Below are 18,246 nucleotides of genomic sequence, written 5' to 3'. Positions count from 1 at the left end.
AGTATCAGCATTTGTATCTACTTCCTGGTTGTGAACACACCGTGACCAGCTGCCTCTCGGTCCCGCCACCATGCCTTTTCTGCCACGAGGAACTGGATCTCTTCTTAAAAACTGAGGCTGAATAAACTGTACTCCTGAAGATGCATTTGTTGGCGGTTTTTGTTATAGCAAGGAGAAAGTAACGAATACAGTCCTCTATAATCCAAGGATCTGGGAGGCTGCAAGAACACTGGAAACATCCGAAGTGGCAAGTATTATGGTGTGTGGAAATGGTTGGCCCCTGCCTGCAGTGGGTCAGCAAGGCACGTTTCTGCCAAGCTGGGCAAGTACCTGCTGGGCAGGTCAGAGGAAGGTAGGCACTCTCAGGCACCCCGTTCTTTCCTTTCCTTGTGGTATTGCTCATTGGAACCCACTCTGATCTTCCTTTAGGTAGTGGACTCTCTAGGATAATAACGAACCTATTACGCAATAGTTGTATGACTTCGTTTTCATGATGATTTGCATGCTCTGACTCATGCTGCTTTCTTTCAGAGGAGCCTATCTTAATCTCCCCCTGTCCTGCCACGGCCACTTTCTACCATATCTCATTACATAGAAAGCTTCCTTACGAAAACAGTGAATTTACTAACGTTCATTTCACTGGGACAAAAATCACAATCTTGAAATCTCAAATTTTTTTTAAAGAAAATTCACTTGAAGAACCAAGCCCTCTTAGGTGCAGCTTCATCAATTTGCTCTAAATGCAGCCCGTAATTGAGGAATGCATGTTTCAAATCATGAGTTTCATTGTCACCAGAGGGTGTTTAAATACTCTTGGCACACATGCTGGCAGGTCGATTAAAGGCACTTAGGATTCCTGCGTTTATGAGTGTGAGCTGGGGGACCAGGGAGCCTGGCTTCAGAGATTCGCCCCAGATGTTTGGTGGACCTCGGCCTCCTCAGCTGGAGAGCTGGCAGATGGGAAAGCATTGAGAAATAGCAGACTGGTGGGAACAAACACCTTTGAGGCAAACCCAGTGGGAACCGTGCTGCAAGGACAACCTCGTCATGAATATAGATCTGTGCTGGCCTGTCCGTTATTTACCCAGCTGGGCCCATTACCACTTCAATAATTTAAGGCAATTTATTACTGGGATAACCTGCCTGATTGTAATCAATAACTGAGAAGCCGAGAATCCAATTTAAATGGCACGAGGGACCCAGCTGATTCTCCTGTGCTAGAACAATCCTTCCTTCCTTCCTTCCTTCCTTCCTTCCTTCCTTCCTTCCTTCCTTCCTTCTTCCCTCCCTCTCTCTCCCTCTCCTCCTCTCCCCCTCTCCTCCTCTCCCCCTCTCCCCCTCTCCCTCTCTCTTCCTCTCCCTCTCTCCTTCCTTCCCTTTTTATCCCTGAAGTATCTGCAGATATGTCTGGTGAAGAGTCCTTGGGACACTTGTCATCCAGCCCTGGACTGCACTTGGAGGGTTGTGTTCACTGTTGCTGCTCACAGTGAGGTTCACAGATTGGCTGCTTCTACCCGGCTTCAGCGTAAGATGCACCATCTTAGACAAGTGGGTCTTAACCTTCCTGATGCTGTGACCCTTTAATACAAGTTCCTTATGGCATGGTGACCCCTAGCCATAAAATTATTTCATTGCTACTTCATATCTGTAATTTTGCTAGTGTTAGTGAATCATAATATAAATACTTGGTACACAGGATATCTGATATGCTACTCCTGTGAAAGGGTCATCTGACCCTCTCCCCTCCCCAAAGCTAGACTTTGTTAGCAATGTAAAGTTTCCAGACTGGTTAAATTAGGAACTCTGGGCTAATCCCAGAAAGCTGTGATCTCACAAACCTATCAGGTGATTCCTGAGGCAGCTCAAGCTTGAGGTGGGCTGGATTTGGGCAGGAGTAAGTATCAGAGTCATAACCGAAAAATTCAAGCAGTGTTCAGTTTTAAGATCTATCAAGGCTGCTGTTGTTGCAGCTCCCAGCACTATGAGCAGCTAGTTATACAATTCTCCATCACCAGTGTAAACCACACCCCAACGTCTTCCAGCATCTTCTCTGCATCCATCAACGGCACTCTTCATCCCTCCAGCTCTCCTCCGTGCAAGCATGCCACCCATCTCACATCCAGGAAGAGCTTTGTCTTTGTGCACATATTGCAAATGGCAGAGCTGGCAAGAGTGGCATTTATTGTAGAATGTGCATGCTTCATTTGATCATATATTCCAAACAACCAGCTCTAACGTCCCTTCCAATCCCCAGAGACACCGGGAGGAGTCCTTTCAGAACACTGGGTTTTCTGAGCAGCTCTCGATAGCTCCCTGCTCCCTTATGACAGGGGAGTGGCTCTTACTTCAATAATGGAATCAATAGCCAGCTTCATTTTTCATCATTTGGAAGTAAGCAGCATCTTTTACCAGCCCAAACCTGTACAAGAGCAGCTGCTTCAGGTACTTGAAAAATGTAGCTTTGGTGAAATTTACCTCACGCACTATACAACTCAGCGATGTTTTCAGTATGTTCCCAGTTAGGCATACTGGGCAGCCATTTTTCTGATCAATTTTTAAATGTTTTCATCATTCTCAACAATACAATTCTACTTTCCCCTGTAGCCCCAAGCACCCATGCATCTACCTTCTGCCTTTATGGAGTGTTGATTGTAGATACAAACTATATTGCATAAAAATGGCACCACACCTTTCGTGGCCTGCTGTAACCGGCTTATTTAGTGCAGCACGTTCTTGGTGTGGGGGTCGTCTTTGCTATGTCGTGTACAGGGTTTCTATCTTTTACATGGTAGAACCCAGGCACGCCATCTCAGCTCCTCTTTGCCTCCGTGGCACTTGTCTCAGTGTGTCTTACTTCTGGATTCTGTTCATAGTTTGAAGTTAACAGTTATTTATAATTAATTTCAATATCGGCATCTTTTCCGGCTTGCCAGTCACCATTTCTTATTTCCTTCCTGCTTTGCCCACAGCCTCATGCCCCATAAGGGAAGCAGCCCTGGGCACAGTGAGTGGTAAGCAGTCTTACCATCAGTGCCGGGCTCGAAGCTTGAGGCGCAGAGTTAGTAGGTAGCTTTCTTTACCTCTTGTCCTTGTCAACCCTCAGGAACTTTGATCATAGCACAGACAGTAGCATGAGGGACGATAATCAGTAATGTTTGAGTTCCCTTCACCATCGGTAGCACAAGGAATGATGATCAGTAATGCTTGAGTTGCCCCTGCCATAAGAAGAGTCTGCCTGGCATTAGGACAGTTCTTGTCAGTAGCTCCCTGAGTTGTCAGTTGTCCCAGGGGGTATTGGGAGAGGCATTGTGCAAGCCATCTGTGAGGATCTTTACTGCATTCTTCCTGTCTGACTTCTTTAACTTTATGGAAGAATTCATTTCTCTCCTTCTCTCTTCCCCTTGCCCCTTTGTTTTTATTTTTTTATTTTTATTTTTTATTTTTTGGTTTTTTTGAGACAGGGTTTCTCTGTGTAGCCCGGGCTGTCCTGGAACTCACTTTGTAGACCAGGCTGGCCTCGAACTCAGAAATCTGCCTGCCTCTGCCTCCCAAGTGCTGGGATTAAAGGCATGAGCCACCACTCCCGGCTTCCCCCTGCCCCTTTGACAGGGTCTCTCTGCATAGCCCTAGCAGTACTAGAGCTCACTATGTAGAACAGACCAGCCTTGAACTCATAGAGATCCACCTGCCTCTGTCCCCAAGCACTGTGATAAAGCTATGTGTTACCAGGGCCAGCCTTAAAAGAATTTCTTCCCTCCTCTCTCTTTCTTTCTTTCTTTCTTTCTTTCTTTCTTTCTTTCTTTCTTTCTTTCTTTCTTCCTTCCTTCCTTCCTTCCTTCCTTCCTTCCTTCCTTCCTTCCTCCCTTCCCCTCTCTTCCTTCCTTCCTTCTTTCTTTCTTTCTCTCTCTCTCTCTCTCTTTCTTTCTTTCTTTCTTTCTTTCTTTCTTTCTTTCTTTCTTTCTTAGATTTACTTATTTACTTTATGTATGTGAGTACACTGTACCTGTCTTCAGACACACTAGAATTGGGCATCAGATCCCATTACAGATGGTTGTGAGCCACCATGTGATTGTGGGAATTGAACTCAGGACCTCTGGAAGAAACAGTCAGTGCTCTTAACGGCTGAGCCATCTCTCTAGCCTTAAAAGAATTTCTTGATGTGGGGACTTGGGAATATTTCTAAGCACCTGTTCCTCCACTCCCTAGCATCGTACTGACCTAAGAATGTGAGCCTCAGAATGAGTGGGCTTCAAATAGAGGGTGAAAGGGCAACAGCCACATCACCTCACACAGGAGGACACGGAGGCTTCAATATGTGTGTGCTACGACCTGTTTGAGGCCTTGAAAGGTGTTGGCTTGGAACAGGGACTGGGGGGCTGATCCTCCTGATAAACAGTCACCCCTTTTTCAAAGTACAGGAGATCTGAAATTTGTTGAAGAAGCAATAGAGCTCCCTCACAATCCTTTCACTTTTCCATTCGGAAGCAAGCCTGCCTTTGAATGGAAACTCTGGGGCTGTCGTGTTGCTTGGCTCTTTGCTGGTACAGCACGCACCGTCATTCTTCTGCCTTAGCCTCTAAGGCTATTTCTGCTTCTAGCTCAGGCTATCCCTCCCAGCCCGAGCTTCTGACTTGTGTGGCCGGTTGCTCTCTGCATGTCAGCAGTTGGGCATCTATCTCAGCTGTAAAATAGCCAGCTCAGAACTGAAAGATGGTTGCTGTTCTTACTCGGCCCTTTCCATCTCAGAAGCAGCACGTGTTCTGTTGACTGCTCAAGTGGGCAAGCAAGGAGACATCTTAATGCTTTTCCTTCTCGTTTCTGCTATGTGGCCCACAAGGACTAGCGTAACTCCATGCCAACCTGCCACCCAAGAAGCCACCACTCTGTTGCTCTCCTATGCTGCATTTATTATACCACCCGGGCTTGATCTCTCATCTTTCACCATCTGCCAGATGGCACAAAACAAAATATAAATCAGATGATGTCACTTGCCAACTCAAAAAAGCACTCAGTGACTTTAGGTTGCCCCTGGAATCAGAGCCAAAGTTAACTGGCTTTGAGGCACTTCACGGACCTTTTCCATTGTGGATCATGATGACACACTGTAATCTAAGGGCACAGGGCTTTTTCTACTTCCTCCGCAAAACCTTGCACGTAGTAGGAGCTGCCACCTAGTAGTAGCTCTTGGTTGACGGAATCAATAGATTGCTGGTTCCCTTCTTGCCTTGGCTTCCTGTTGCTTTGTTTGACTTCTTGACTCTGGATCTGCCGCTGGCTGTGGGTTCCAGTGCTTTGAGTGAAGGCTGTTCATCCACAGGGATCCCTGTGAGGGGTGCATAAAAATGAGTGCATTAATAAAGGCACGCATTTTATGAGACCCTACCATAAAGCGCGACTTGGTGGGTTACAGTTTGTCGAGTAGGATTGATTCTTCCCTTTCATGCCTCTGCCTTTTCATGTGGAAAGCTGCAGCCTGAGGTGGAACCCCAGGAGTTTGAGGGCCTACTGCTCCCCCTAGTATTTCATCCAGGGGTCATGTGGAGGATTTTGAAGCTCTCTGTCCTGCAGATTACTTCCAGGTGGAGTGACCTACTGAGAATGTAAAAGGCTGTCACAGTCAGGAGCCACTAACGTTTCTGCATGTGAGAAGAAGAGCAAGCATTAAACCACCAAGTGTTTCTGGCTAATGAGATAGAAGAAAAGAGCCCTCTCTTAAAAGCTGGAGGCTGCCTTTGGAGGCTTGCCTAGGCAGCAGCCTCTGAGACTCATAAATACCAAACCTGTTTCCTGGGTGACCACAGATAATGCAGCGGGGTGGTGGTGGTGGTGGTGGTGGTAGAGGGTATCTGGGGGCGAGGGTTTCTTTGGGTTGCCTTGGAGTATGGAGGGAGTTTGTACAACTCTCTCCTCTCCTTTCAAGGGTAGGTTCCCTTTGCACAACTTTTGAGGCACCTTCCTTTAGACTAGAAATGGCAACTTCCCATTGGTTTTGCCTGTGCACCACGACCCACATTTTCAGAGGTCATTTTGGGGGGTCATTAGAGGAATAAGGGAGACGCGACTAACAAGGTTAGGAAATGGAAACTCCTTTGCTGATCTTTTAGTTTTCTGATAGCTGGTCATGAGGTGGGGATTCAGCTAGGGGTAATGTGTGGAGTTTATATTCCTAAGACACGAGAGCAATCCCATACAGAAGGGTTCTGAGGCAGGAGAGAAATGCAGCATTAGAGGAATTTTCAAACTTCAGGAGGTGTAGAAGATGGTGTGTAATGGTGAGGGTATGGAACAGAGCCTGGCAAGGTGTCCCTCCTGGTTAACTGAGAACCAAGGGCACTGTGTGTACCTGGCTGCCTGTGATGTCAGATTTGGGAAGTAGTCTTGACTCTGGAAGATCACAGTCAGGTGGTGGAGGCTCATGTTATAGACACGTCCATGACTATGGGGTGACAGTAGGTTTTGGGGTGGGGATGGGAGACCAGGCTGTTATCATAACTCAGTGCTGCTGCTGGAGGGGAGGAGCAGAAGAGAGAGATGGAGCCTGCAGCATCAACTGGAAAACAAGATAAGGCATGATTTTCATGGCTATGATTTGAACCCATGGGAGTGTTCAGTCAACGGACTGGGCTAAGAGACAGAGTTAGTTGACCATGTTTTGGAAGAAAATACAGGGTTCTGTTTTGAACACACTGATTTGGAGGGATCTGTGGGTTGTCTGAGAATATTGTGAAGGTGGGCAGATCCAATCGGGTTTGATGGCATTGTCACAGTGTTAAGACCTGGAAGCCGTTAGCTTTAGGGCTGGAATGAATTCCACGGTGGATGAGAATGCTCTGAGAGATGACAGAAATGTACGCTGGACCTGGTTAGCTAGCAGTCTGCAGTCAGGTGTCTCACGTTCAGCGTCATGATAATGTTGAAAGAGGAGAGCCAAACTGGTTGTGGTGGCATGCAGCTGTTAACCAGTCCTTGGAGGGCTCAGGAGGGGATGGTCCTGAGTGTGGGCGCCATAGCAAGACCCCATCCCAAAGAATTAAAACAAAAAGAAAGAAAGAAAAATAATGAAAGGAGCTGAATTCCTTGGCTTGGCTTGGCTTGAATAAGTTGCTCTGCATGCTTGAGTGTTAGGTGAGCTTTTCCTGGGAAATTGAACAAATGTTTGCTCATCCCAGACAGGACAGCAAGGCAGACCACAGAAGCGAGTCTACCTACATCTAGCTGAATGAACCAATGGCTTTCTGAGAGTTTCTTATAGGAGTATAGGCAACTGGGGAGGAGCCACAGCACTGAAGAGAATATCTTTCCTCCAATGGTCTTTCAATCATCAGGGAGGGGTGGGGCTTCGTGAACTGTTCCTCTACCCTGCTAACTCATGATGGAATGATAGTAGCTTGTCATTTCATGGGTGAATACAGCCTGTTGAGTGTTCAAGTGGGTAAGAGCCATGCCATACCTAGAGGATAGCATTCCTGAACTTGGCCGAGGCAGCTTCTTGAAAGAAATGGAGTGGAGAGATTTGCATTTGAACATTGTGGGTATTTGTGAGGCAAACTGATACCAAAGCTATGAGATCTTAGTGAATAAATCTTGGGCAACTAGGGCCCAGGTCATCTGAAGCAAAGGAATGTACTGAGAGCCAAGTGTATTTACATGGGAATCAGCTGCATATACCACAAGCTGGGGGCTTCTGTCTTTCCTGTGGTCAGAACTACACTATTCTATTTGGATGGAGGCAGGTGGCTAAACCTACGCAGAGGCATTGATGAGCTGTCAATATTGTCAGCTCACCAGCTTAGGCATCCCTACTGGCTCACATTCCAGAGTTCCTTTCTATAAGGATGGGTGCAGCTGTCAGGCAAACTTGGACATTAGATGCTGAAAAGAAGCATGCCAAAGAGGTTTCCTTTTTTATTTTGGTTGGATCGCTTCTCTGTGTAGCCTTGACTGTCCTGAAACTCACTCTGTAGACAGGGGTGTCTTAGGGTTTTACTGATGTGAACAGACACCATGACCAAGGCAAGTCTCATAAAGGACAACATTTCATTGGGTTAGCGTATAGGTTCAGAGGTTCAGTCCATTATCATCAAGGTGGGAGCAGGGCGTCATCCAAGCAGACATGGTGCAGGCATAGCTGAGAGTTCTACATCTTCATCTGAAGGCTGCTAGTGGAAGACTTACTTCCAGGCAGCTAGGGTGAGGGTCTTAAGCCCATGTCCATAGTGACATACCTACTGCAACAGGGCCATACCTCCTAATAGTGCCACTCCCTGGGTCAAACATATACAAACCATCACACTGGGGTAACCTCAGACTCAGAGATCTGCTTGCCTCTGTCTCCTGAGTGCCGGGATTAAAGGCGAGCACATCTTCCCAGTTCATTTTCCTTCTTTAAATTATCTAGGCTGATTCATCCTGAGAAGTTGGCAAGGTGGTACTGTTGATTGCAAGAGAAGTATGACGAAAGACCTCAGTGACTTGTGACAGCAGCCCTTGGTGGAGAAAAGGGCTCAGGACATCCTAGATGTCCCAACAGGCATGGGCCCATGGGGCAGGGTGCTGGGGACATCAATCTGATGAAGCCATTTTGGGGGAGGATGGGCAAAGCAAGATCAGGGCTACTTCAGATACTGGAAGGATTATATGCAAACCGGATTAAAACTAGATGAAGCCAAAAGAGAGCAGGGCAATGTTATCAGTTTTTATCACTGAGAAACCCGGGGGGGGGGGGGGTGAAGAGGGAGGTTTTGTTAGCTTCAGGCATAATTAGATGTAGCCATTTAGATGTACCAGAATGTGTCTGTTTTTTGTTGGAGTGGTGTCATTTTTGGACAGGCTTTCCCTACCCAGTGGGAACCAGCACACCTATGGCTTCTTTCTTATTACTCAGCGGCATCAGTTGAAAGAAAGTTCTGGTCCAAAGCCTCAGAATTGACTCTCAGTTGTGTCAGTTGGCTCAGTTTTCTGTCTCCTACCATTTGGAATGGTGATCCTTTGAGAAAGAGAAGAACCGGGAGACAATCACTGTTGCTACAGAGAAGGATGCTCCGATGGACTTGGCTTGGGTTGGGCGTGTCTGCTTGTAGAGATGAAGAGAGATGAAATAGTCTTTAACTCAGTTACATGGAATGGGAACGGGGCTGAGAGCAGGCTGTTCTCCCAAGGAATATCAGGTTCTGGGTGAGTTGAAACTATAAAAGCAAGACAATGAGTCTTGTAACAGGGGAGGGAAAAACTTGGCACGTTGTCAGCTTCAAGTCACACTGTAATTCTGCTCTGTCTCTCTTCACAATGGGCCCCTAATATCGTGAAGAGTATGGTCTACCCAGGCTAGATGGACCTCTGAGTATCTGCTGACTATTAGGGTTCAGAATGGGACCCAGGATTCAGAGAGAGTGCCTGCGCATTTTCTGTGATCAAGACCTGGGCATAATAACAGACATGAGGTTGGCAGATTTGGGGCCATACATCAGAGTCACATGACTGATGATGGGCACTCAGGATGGAGGTGACCACTGAGAAGGGAATCTGAACAGCTCCACCTAGTTTCCACCAGAGTCACATCTTCTATCTGTTTTGCACAAAAGCCTTCCACTTAGAGAAGTAGCTGATTGGACCCAATGCCTCAAATTATCCTCTGGCCCAGGTTGCTGGGAAGTCTGGATCTTAGAAGGTACATGAGACGAAGCATGTCTCATCTCAAGGATGAAGGTCACATCTAGGATATCTACCTGTGTTCTTACATCAGGCCTAGACCCTAAGCTGACTCCTGTAAGAGAGGCTATTTGAGAAAAGAGGTGGTCCAGGAAAGAGACCTGTACTGCCACTCCCCAGAGGCAGGGGGTGTGGGTGGGGTTGTTTGCAGTGCCACCCAGGACCAGACTGGAGGGCAGACTCTCTAAGTGATCTCAAGAGGCTTCAGGGATCTGATGTGAGCCATGATTCCATACCACATGTATGGAGAAGGGTGGGGGTTGAGAGAGACCTCATGCCTCATCGGCATACTCGAAGTGGACACTCATCTAATAAATGATTTATTACCATCCCCTTATTGCATGGTTATGCATCGTTGGCAAGGTGCTCAGGTTTCTGGTTTCTGGGAACAACCTCTCACCCATGCCCCTGTAAGGATACCTAATGATACACACACACACACACACACACACACACACACACACCACACACACACACACACACACACACACACACACCACACATACCACACAGACACACACATACACCACACACACCACACACATACATACACATACCACACATACCATACACACACACACACACCACACCACACATACACACCACACACACCACACACATACATACACAAACCACACATACCACACACACACACCACACACACCACACATACACCACACACACCACACATACCACACACACACAACCACACATACCACACACACCACACACATACACCACACACCACACACACACACACACACACACACACACACACACACCACACACACCACACACACACACCATACACACCACACAAACACACACCACACACACACACACACACAGAATGTGCTGAGGATTGGTTAGGAAGAAGAAAGGAATCTGTAAATGGGGCAGGGGTGGGACAAGAAAGGGTAGTGGGAGTAAATATGATCAAAATACATCAAATACAGGTATGATGATAATGAGACCTGTTTTTGTTTTGTTTTGTTTTGTTTTTTGTTTTTGTTTTTCGAGACAGGGTTTCTCTGTATAACCCTGGCTGTCCTGGAACTCACTCTGTAGACCAGGCTGGCCTTGAACTCAGAAATCTGCCTGCCTCTGCTTCCCAAGTGAGACCTGTTGTTATTGAGTAATTACTGTATGCACATAAAAGCATTAAAAAAGAACTTTCAAGTCATCAAATAGAAAAATAGACTGACACAGTTGAAGAATTCAGTTGGTACTAAGAGATATGCTAAGATAACTTTGTGAAGGATATATTATTTTTGGAACCTCCAGATGATATAGTTGAAATAAAGCAACAGTTCTCATTTTCCCGGATCTGCTGGCTGGGAAGCTGGGACATTAGTTATCCATGGCTGCAGTGCCACTGGGTGCCTGTGAAGCCAGCGTCTCAGTGGGCGTCGCAGTCTTCCACTCTGTTCATAGGCTCAGGTCTGAGAGGCAGTTTGGATTCTGCTGATGTGTACTTTGCTCTCCTGGGCCTTGCCTGGGCACTACAGAACCCCAAGGCTCAAGTTGAGGCTGGCCAGCTTCTTAAGTCTTGGTGGCTTGGGGCAGCTGTTATGCAAGAGAAAGTCCACTTCAGGGACTTTGGGTGATTAGAACACTCTCTCTGGGCCAAGTGCAAACCACACAGGCAAAGTTGGTGGACTACCCGTCTTGTATCTGCCAACAATACAGCAGTGGCTAAAGCAGGTCACATGGTCTGGATCGATCAAAGAGTAGATCCTCTAGTGTTTCTGCTCACTCACACTGCAAAGCATTAGGCTGAGAATAATGTCAACTTTTACAATCTGATGATGGTCTAGGTCACTCATGGAGTGGCTGAAATGGAAACTTAAGGGTTCTTGGGAGAGTCAGCTGCGTTGGATGGGGTTTTGCTGGGGCAAACACGTGGAGGAGTGTTTTCCTGAAGTGGACACAGGTGAGAGACTAAGGCAGACTTAGTGCTGGGATTATAGGCATGCACCTCCATCCCAGCCTCTCTATGTATATTTGAACAGGCACAAGCTCGTTGACTTGCAAGAGACAAACTCTGTCAGGTGAACATATCTGAAATTGGGAGTACATGCCATATACCTACTCTCTAGAGCATTCTTGCTGCGCACCATCGCACACTTTTTCTCCTAAGCAGTATTGCTGACTGGCCGGACACTTATATGGATTAGCAACTCTGATCCCAACTCCCTCATGACCTTGGACCCTACTGTCCCCTCATGATCTTGGACCCTACTGTCCCCTCTCTGCCTTCATGGGCTGCATGCTCAGTACCTCAGGACATCTTCTTCCTTTACAGGTCTTTTCAGGGAGTTTCTCCTTTCCAGATGAGCCCTGAGCACTGGGACTCTAGGATCATCACCCAGGCCAGACTCCTCTGCTGGGCCTGTGGCACCTACCCCAACGGGCACCTCTGTCTCTTGTCATGTTCATTCTTTATGCCAGGTACTGCAGGGGTTGGTGGCATAGCTAGCCATCACAGTGCCTGCTGTGTTAGGTGTGTTGGGCTCTATGCTCCTCTCACAACTGGGGCTCTTTCTTCTCCTCTATCCCATTCTGTCTCACATCAGCCATGTCCAACCTGTGCCTACGTGGTGGCCAGGGCCATGGCCATGCCAGCAATAAATGCCTTGTTCTAGCCTCTGATACTCTTTCCTCCCTGTAGCAGTGCAACCCAAGGGACTGCCTATAGACCAGGGCTCTTACTTAAGATGCCTGCTCTGTGATCTGGGCTGAGGAATTTATCTCAGTTGGGGGAATGCTTGCTTAACTCGTGTGGAGCACTGGAAACTCAGCATGACGACCTGCCTATATTCTCAATGTTTGGGAGTCAGAGACAAGGGCTCTCTGGAGCTCCATGGTTAACAGGACTAGCTATACTGGTGTGCTCTGGATTCCTGTGAGAGAACCTGTCTCTCTAAGAGCAATTGGGGAGTCTCATGTGCATGTGCACACGTGTGCCTAAACACATGCACACTGGCATGCATAATGCATGCACAGTATATAAATACACACAGAAATGCATATTATTGAGGCTACAGTTTCGGATTCTGTCTGGGTTCAGGAATCTGTGTTGTCAATGTCCTCTTCAGGGGACTTGTTGGCTTGTTGTGTTGAGACCTGATGCTGTGCCCTGTGCAACAACGTGAAGAATTTTCATGCCACCCAGCCTGACAAATCTCCTGACATGTTTCTTACCTACCTGCTCCTCTTCCATCTCTCCTGTCAGATCCATATGGTAGTCTATCTGTCTTAACCAGTCCATTCATAGGTGGAAGAAAAGCACTCAAGGAGTCTTCCTTGAACACATTCAGGAGGCTTGTCTTTAGTATTCTCAATATGGCCTGGTATATTCTTTGCCCACAAAGAAATTGAGCGTCAGAAGGGTTAGCAAGCTGTCCTGTTCCCTTGGCTAGGAAAGCTTTGTAGGGAGGAGGAAGACTTGTGGCCGTGCACACTTCCTCCAGCCTCTGGTGCTCAGCTTGGACAGGTTCCTAGGGGTGATGGATTGCAGCGTGCCCTGAAGCTGGGCCTCCGAGAGTCAGAGCTGTGTGCTGCATCTAATGAGTACTCGCTCCTGAGCCAGCTTGGAGACAAAGTCTTTCAGAAAATCTGCAAGGCCAGTGAAGGAAGCTTTTATTTCCCTACGTACATTTTCACCCAGTGGGCTCCTGCGGGAAGACTGGAGCAAAATTTATCTATTGTTTTAAAAGAGTCCTGATTGTGAAGCAGAGAATATTTTTAGCAAATCTGAAAGCCTTGGAGACAAATCTCATTCGTCAGGTCCCTGTTTAAAGCAGGCACTCACTCAGTAAACCATTGTTAGATGCTTCTGGCTGTTGCTCGTTGAGGGAGCTGGATGATAAAGACCTCAGCCAACCTGACCGTAAACTATCATCTTTAAGACTCCATAAAGAGGACCTTGCGCAATGGCTAGGACATCATCTGTGAATGTCAGAGCCATTTCCCTGAAGTTCTTGTGCCTATCAGGAAGCCACACCACACTGTGCTCTCTGCACTGTGCCCTGTTTCTACTTTATGTAAAATGCCAGCTTTTTATTGGAGCTGATCAGTTTTGCAATGGACCAAAGTGCACAGTAGTTGTGTCCTCTTTGATCGCAGTGTGGGGTATTGGGTGTGATTTCAAGAGCTAGGAGGGTAGAGAGAGAACCAGGGTAGGAAACACCATCCAAATGTAGCCAGGGTGGTTTCAGAACTCTCCATACAAATGGTATTAAAAGAGAGAGATATGTATGTACAAGGTTGGGGATTTTTGATTCTGTCATTTAGTCGGAGTTTGTTTGGGTTCCGCTGCTGCTCTAGAGGCAGTGTTGAGAGGCCATTGTCATAGCCTAAGGTGCTCACAGGAGGCCATGACAACAGCATCCTTAGGTCACTAGAGATTATGCAGGAGGTCTGGTAAAATGTGATTTGGATGGTCAGTTTTCAGAAAAATGGACCTGATTCTAGAAGGATGTTGCCAAGAGTGGGGTGTGTAGCCTCTGGGTCCAAGAAAAGGCACAAGGGACTGGGAGCATGGGGGCTTCATTAGGGGTTGTGACACAGGCAAGCCTTTCTTATATTTGTGGAGGAGCCTCCCTGGTAGCCTAACTACTGCCTAAGGCCACTCGTCCATGCAGGGCACTTCCATTAGGTTAAGGAAGTCTGTGTGCAGCAAACACAGAAATGCTGCGCTGCTGGTTAACAGACAGATTCATCTCTCCACAGCTCGTGAAAGCCCATCTGCCTCTTAGCCCATGATTGTGGGGACGGTGTTGCCACCTTATGGAAAAGAACACACGGGGAAGAATTGTGCCATCTTCTCACCGCAGCCTTTGAAATCAGGGGTCACTTGGGCCTCATGGCTTCTCTGGAAGGCCCTGCTTGGGAGTGTTGAAAAACTGGATGCCTGTGGGGATGAAGCTCGGAGGGAGGCTGTACTCGCAGCCACCTGTCCCTAGACCTTGCCTTGGAAGGTGGCCAGCCTTTGACTAAGAACGGCTTGCTGATAGCTTCGGGGCTTGGCTCCAGGCGCTTGTCTCCTGAGTGCTGACAAAGAAAAGATCCCTGGGCTTCTCTTCAGTAAATGCTCGGGTCCTGCCAAGGAGTTGGGATGACCTTAATTGACCTCAGAGAGTACTATTCCCAAGACCACTGGCCTTGGACTTGTCTCTAGTGCTGGGGCACACTGGCTGGCTTCACTGTGATTCTCAGGGATAAAGTTTCTTTTAAAGCCTTTATCCATCCTCCACTGCTCCAGAGCCCCAAGCTTGCCTTTTTAGGACAGAGCATCTGTGATGATCCAGGCGTCTGCTGAGATCATAAGCGCATGTGTTTGAATCTGAGGCAATCTCAGGTCCTCATTATTTATGGATGACACCAGTTACAGACTACTCTTTCTGAGCTAGACTTAGCATCGGATTGGAAAACCCAGGACAGTGCGCGCATCAGAGGTTCTGGGCAGGGCACGGTGACTGCTCCTCAGGAGCCAGCATGGGGCAGGTAGCTGATCGCCTCCTCATATAAAGACGGGTGTGCTATCCTCACTTGGAATAGGACTCCACCCCCCAAAGGTGGCATCTGCGAGCTCCCAGATAAAAGCTTCGCTTTCTTCTGAGCGTTATTAATGTGATTTGTAGCTAACGTGTTTATGGAGTTGGCAGTTGCGAGGATATGCGGTGATGAGTTCAAGCCGCCTTTAGATGAGAAGTCACAGTTGGCTCCTGGCTTTCCATAAATGGCAAGCTTTTCCTTTCCATACGACCCCGACCCCCTAGTAGTCAGTGCGCATCTTAACCTTTCTTCTTATTTATAAAAGTGATACATGCTTGCAGAAAATCAGGATGACAAAATGATCAAGAGTGACAAATACGGCCAGCTTATTGGTACTCCTGCCAGCCTGCTGTCCGACATTTCCCCTGCCACAAGGCAGAGCTGTGAAGGCCGCCTCATCTGCAGACTTCTGAGTTAGGAGAAATCTAGCCAGTTTAATGCGTCAGCTTCAAGGCCAATCAGCACCCACTTTTCTTCCTCGACACAGCCTATGCTCACAGGCCTTGCTGTTCTCTCCTGATGAGAAAGGCAATCCTCCATCCACCAGTACATTAAGAGGGAAGGAATGGCTTGCTTTGCTTTCTTTTTCTCTCTTGGGTAGGGCGGATGCCATGCTTACTTCCGGCTGTCGGTCTGTGTGTCTGGCCTGTAAGGGTGGAAGGCAGTGAGGTGTCTGTCGTCTGCTGTTTCACGTGGCACATGGGTATGAGGATCACAGTGGGAATGGCTGAACTGATAGACACTTGGACCCCCAACTCTGCCTTGAGCTGTCTGCAGTTCTTTCTCTGCCCACCGCCTCTGCCACTCCCACCCCCAGATCACTTACAGTGACAAACTGTGCTTCCTGGATCCCTTAGCAACTGTCATTTGGAGACTGAGTGCCTGTCTGTCAAAGGGCAGAGAGGGCCACATTGAAATGTGGAAGCATGTTTGTTCATGGTCAGGTGAGCAGGAGCTGGAGGGAACACAGGCGTGGCTCTCCTTTCAATTACGTATGCATCTCCTAACTTGGCTTCCCCGGGCTGTTTCTGGCAGGGGCGAATGGAGTAGAAGTAACACTACATTCCTTAGTGAAACGGGACAAGATTCAAACCTGGTTCCGGAATTTTCTAGTTGTGTGATCACAGCTTAACATATGATCTTTTTTAGAGCCCCGTCTATTCTTTTGTAACAAGAAAATAAGAGAGAAGAAAAAGAGGAAAATCCTGTTATGAAGGTTATTTTAGAATTCCAGGTGGCCATGGAAGGAGTTACAGAGACAAAGTTTGGAGCTGTGTCAAAAGGATGGACCATCTAGAGCCTGCCATATCCAGGGTTCCATCCCATAATCAGCTTCCAAACGCTGACAACATTGCATACACTAGCAAGATTTTGCTGTAAGGACCCAGATATAGCTGTCTCTTGTGAGACTATGCCGGGGCCTAGCAAACACAGAAGTGGATGCTCACAGTCAGCTAATGGATGGATCACAGGGCCCCCAATGGAGGAGCTAGAGAAAGTACCCAAGGAGCTAAAGGGATCTGCAACCCTATAAGTAGAACAACATTATGAACTAACCAGTACCCTCAGAGCTCGTGTCTCTAGCTGCATATGTATCAAAAGATGGCCTAGTCGGCCATCACTGGAAAGAGAGGCCCATTGGACTTGCAAACTTTATATGCCCCAGTACAGGGGAATGCCAGGGCCAAAAAGTGGGAGTGGGTGGGTAGGGGAGTGGGTGGGAGGGTATGGGGGACTTTTGGGATAGCATTGGAAATGTAAATGAGGAAAATACCTAATAAAAAATACATATATATAAAAAGAATTCCAGGTGGCCTTGACGATGGAGCAGGCACTTTCCTGGTGCATGGGCAGGTATCTGCGTCTGCTCCATGATATCATTAATATGTGGAGTGCCCTGGGAACAACACATTGCTCGAATGCAGCTTTGACTGTGGGGGTCGAGTGTTCCTTAGACTGGGCACCTGGTTAACAGATTTATATATATTAACTCATATAGGAAGCTGTGTGCAGTGATCTTTTCTATGTATTTCTTTTTTTTCCCCAGAAAAGGAAACAAAAGCACAGAGAGGTTAACACTTTATCCAAAGCCCCCGGCTATCAAGAGTGAGCCTACAGCTTGAAGGTAAATGACTCATCTATAGAGCCAGTGCCTCGGGGCTCTGTCCTAGTGATGTCAGTGGTTACAAGGAGGGGTCAGGGGTAAAAAGGAAGTATTTTTGTCATCTTGAAATTCAGCACCTCCCAGCTCAAGAGCTACAGTATTTCCTGCCTCCGTGTTTCTGAATCTGGATGTGGGCAGCAGGAGAGAGGGAGAACCTTGCTGTGTTCCTTTGAACGCACATATACTTCCTTTTCTCACACCGTGAAACCCCGTGCCAGCCACTATGTCCGGCACCCACCAGGCTCCGTGCGGAGCTGACGCGTGCATGATTTCTCCTGTGACTTCAGCAGATTGTCTTCAAGTCCTAATGTCCCAGGGATACCGGAGTCCCTGATTCTGTTTGCTTGCTTGCTCCTGAGTGTTCCCAGTTACATCCCCGCCCGGCAAGTCATCTGAGATGGATCCCACTGAGCGACCAGCTATGTTCCCCGACAGGGGCTTCCGAGGGGGCAGGCTCCATTTCCCACAGTCCCTCACAGCTTGGCTCTGGCCTGTGGCCTGGCTTCCCCCAGGCAGACCTACCTCATGGGATTTAGAAGGAGCAAGTGGACAGCATGAGGCAGGGCTGTGTTGTCACTACAGCCCTGTGGGAGCTTTGGCTTTGCCTATAACAGTTACAGCAGAGGTTCCCTTGTCACGAGGTAAGGACTCAGAGAGCAGACTTCAGGTCGCTTGCATCAGCAGGGGAAACACTGACCTTCTTGTTAGCTGGCTCCTCCATCATGAGCAGCTTGTTATCTGGGGATTGTTGCTAAAAATCTCAGGCCCAGATTACTCAGCCTGCCTGCCTATCACTTTTGTAACGACTTCATTCC

At 47.7% G+C, this 18,246-nt stretch overlaps 1 long non-coding RNA gene across 2 annotated transcripts in view; it reads left to right on the top strand.

The window, feature by feature from the left end:
- Window positions 1–18,246, top strand: part of A730056A06Rik (RIKEN cDNA A730056A06 gene) — a 61,969-nt gene that overhangs the window by 25,955 nt on the left and 17,768 nt on the right. The window contains exon 2 of one of the 2 annotated variants that reach the window (NR_040324.1): window positions 17,315–17,392. The exons of the other annotated variant lie outside the window; for it this stretch is intronic. This is a non-coding gene — a long non-coding RNA (RIKEN cDNA A730056A06 gene). The remainder of the gene's footprint in view (window positions 1–17,314; window positions 17,393–18,246) is intronic. 2 annotated transcript variants of the gene reach the window in all.

Source organism: Mus musculus, chromosome 7 (assembly GCF_000001635.26).
Source record: "Mus musculus strain C57BL/6J chromosome 7, GRCm38.p6 C57BL/6J".
NCBI lineage: Eukaryota > Metazoa > Chordata > Mammalia > Rodentia > Muridae > Mus > Mus musculus.
This window is presented reverse-complemented; position numbering and strand designations above follow the sequence as displayed.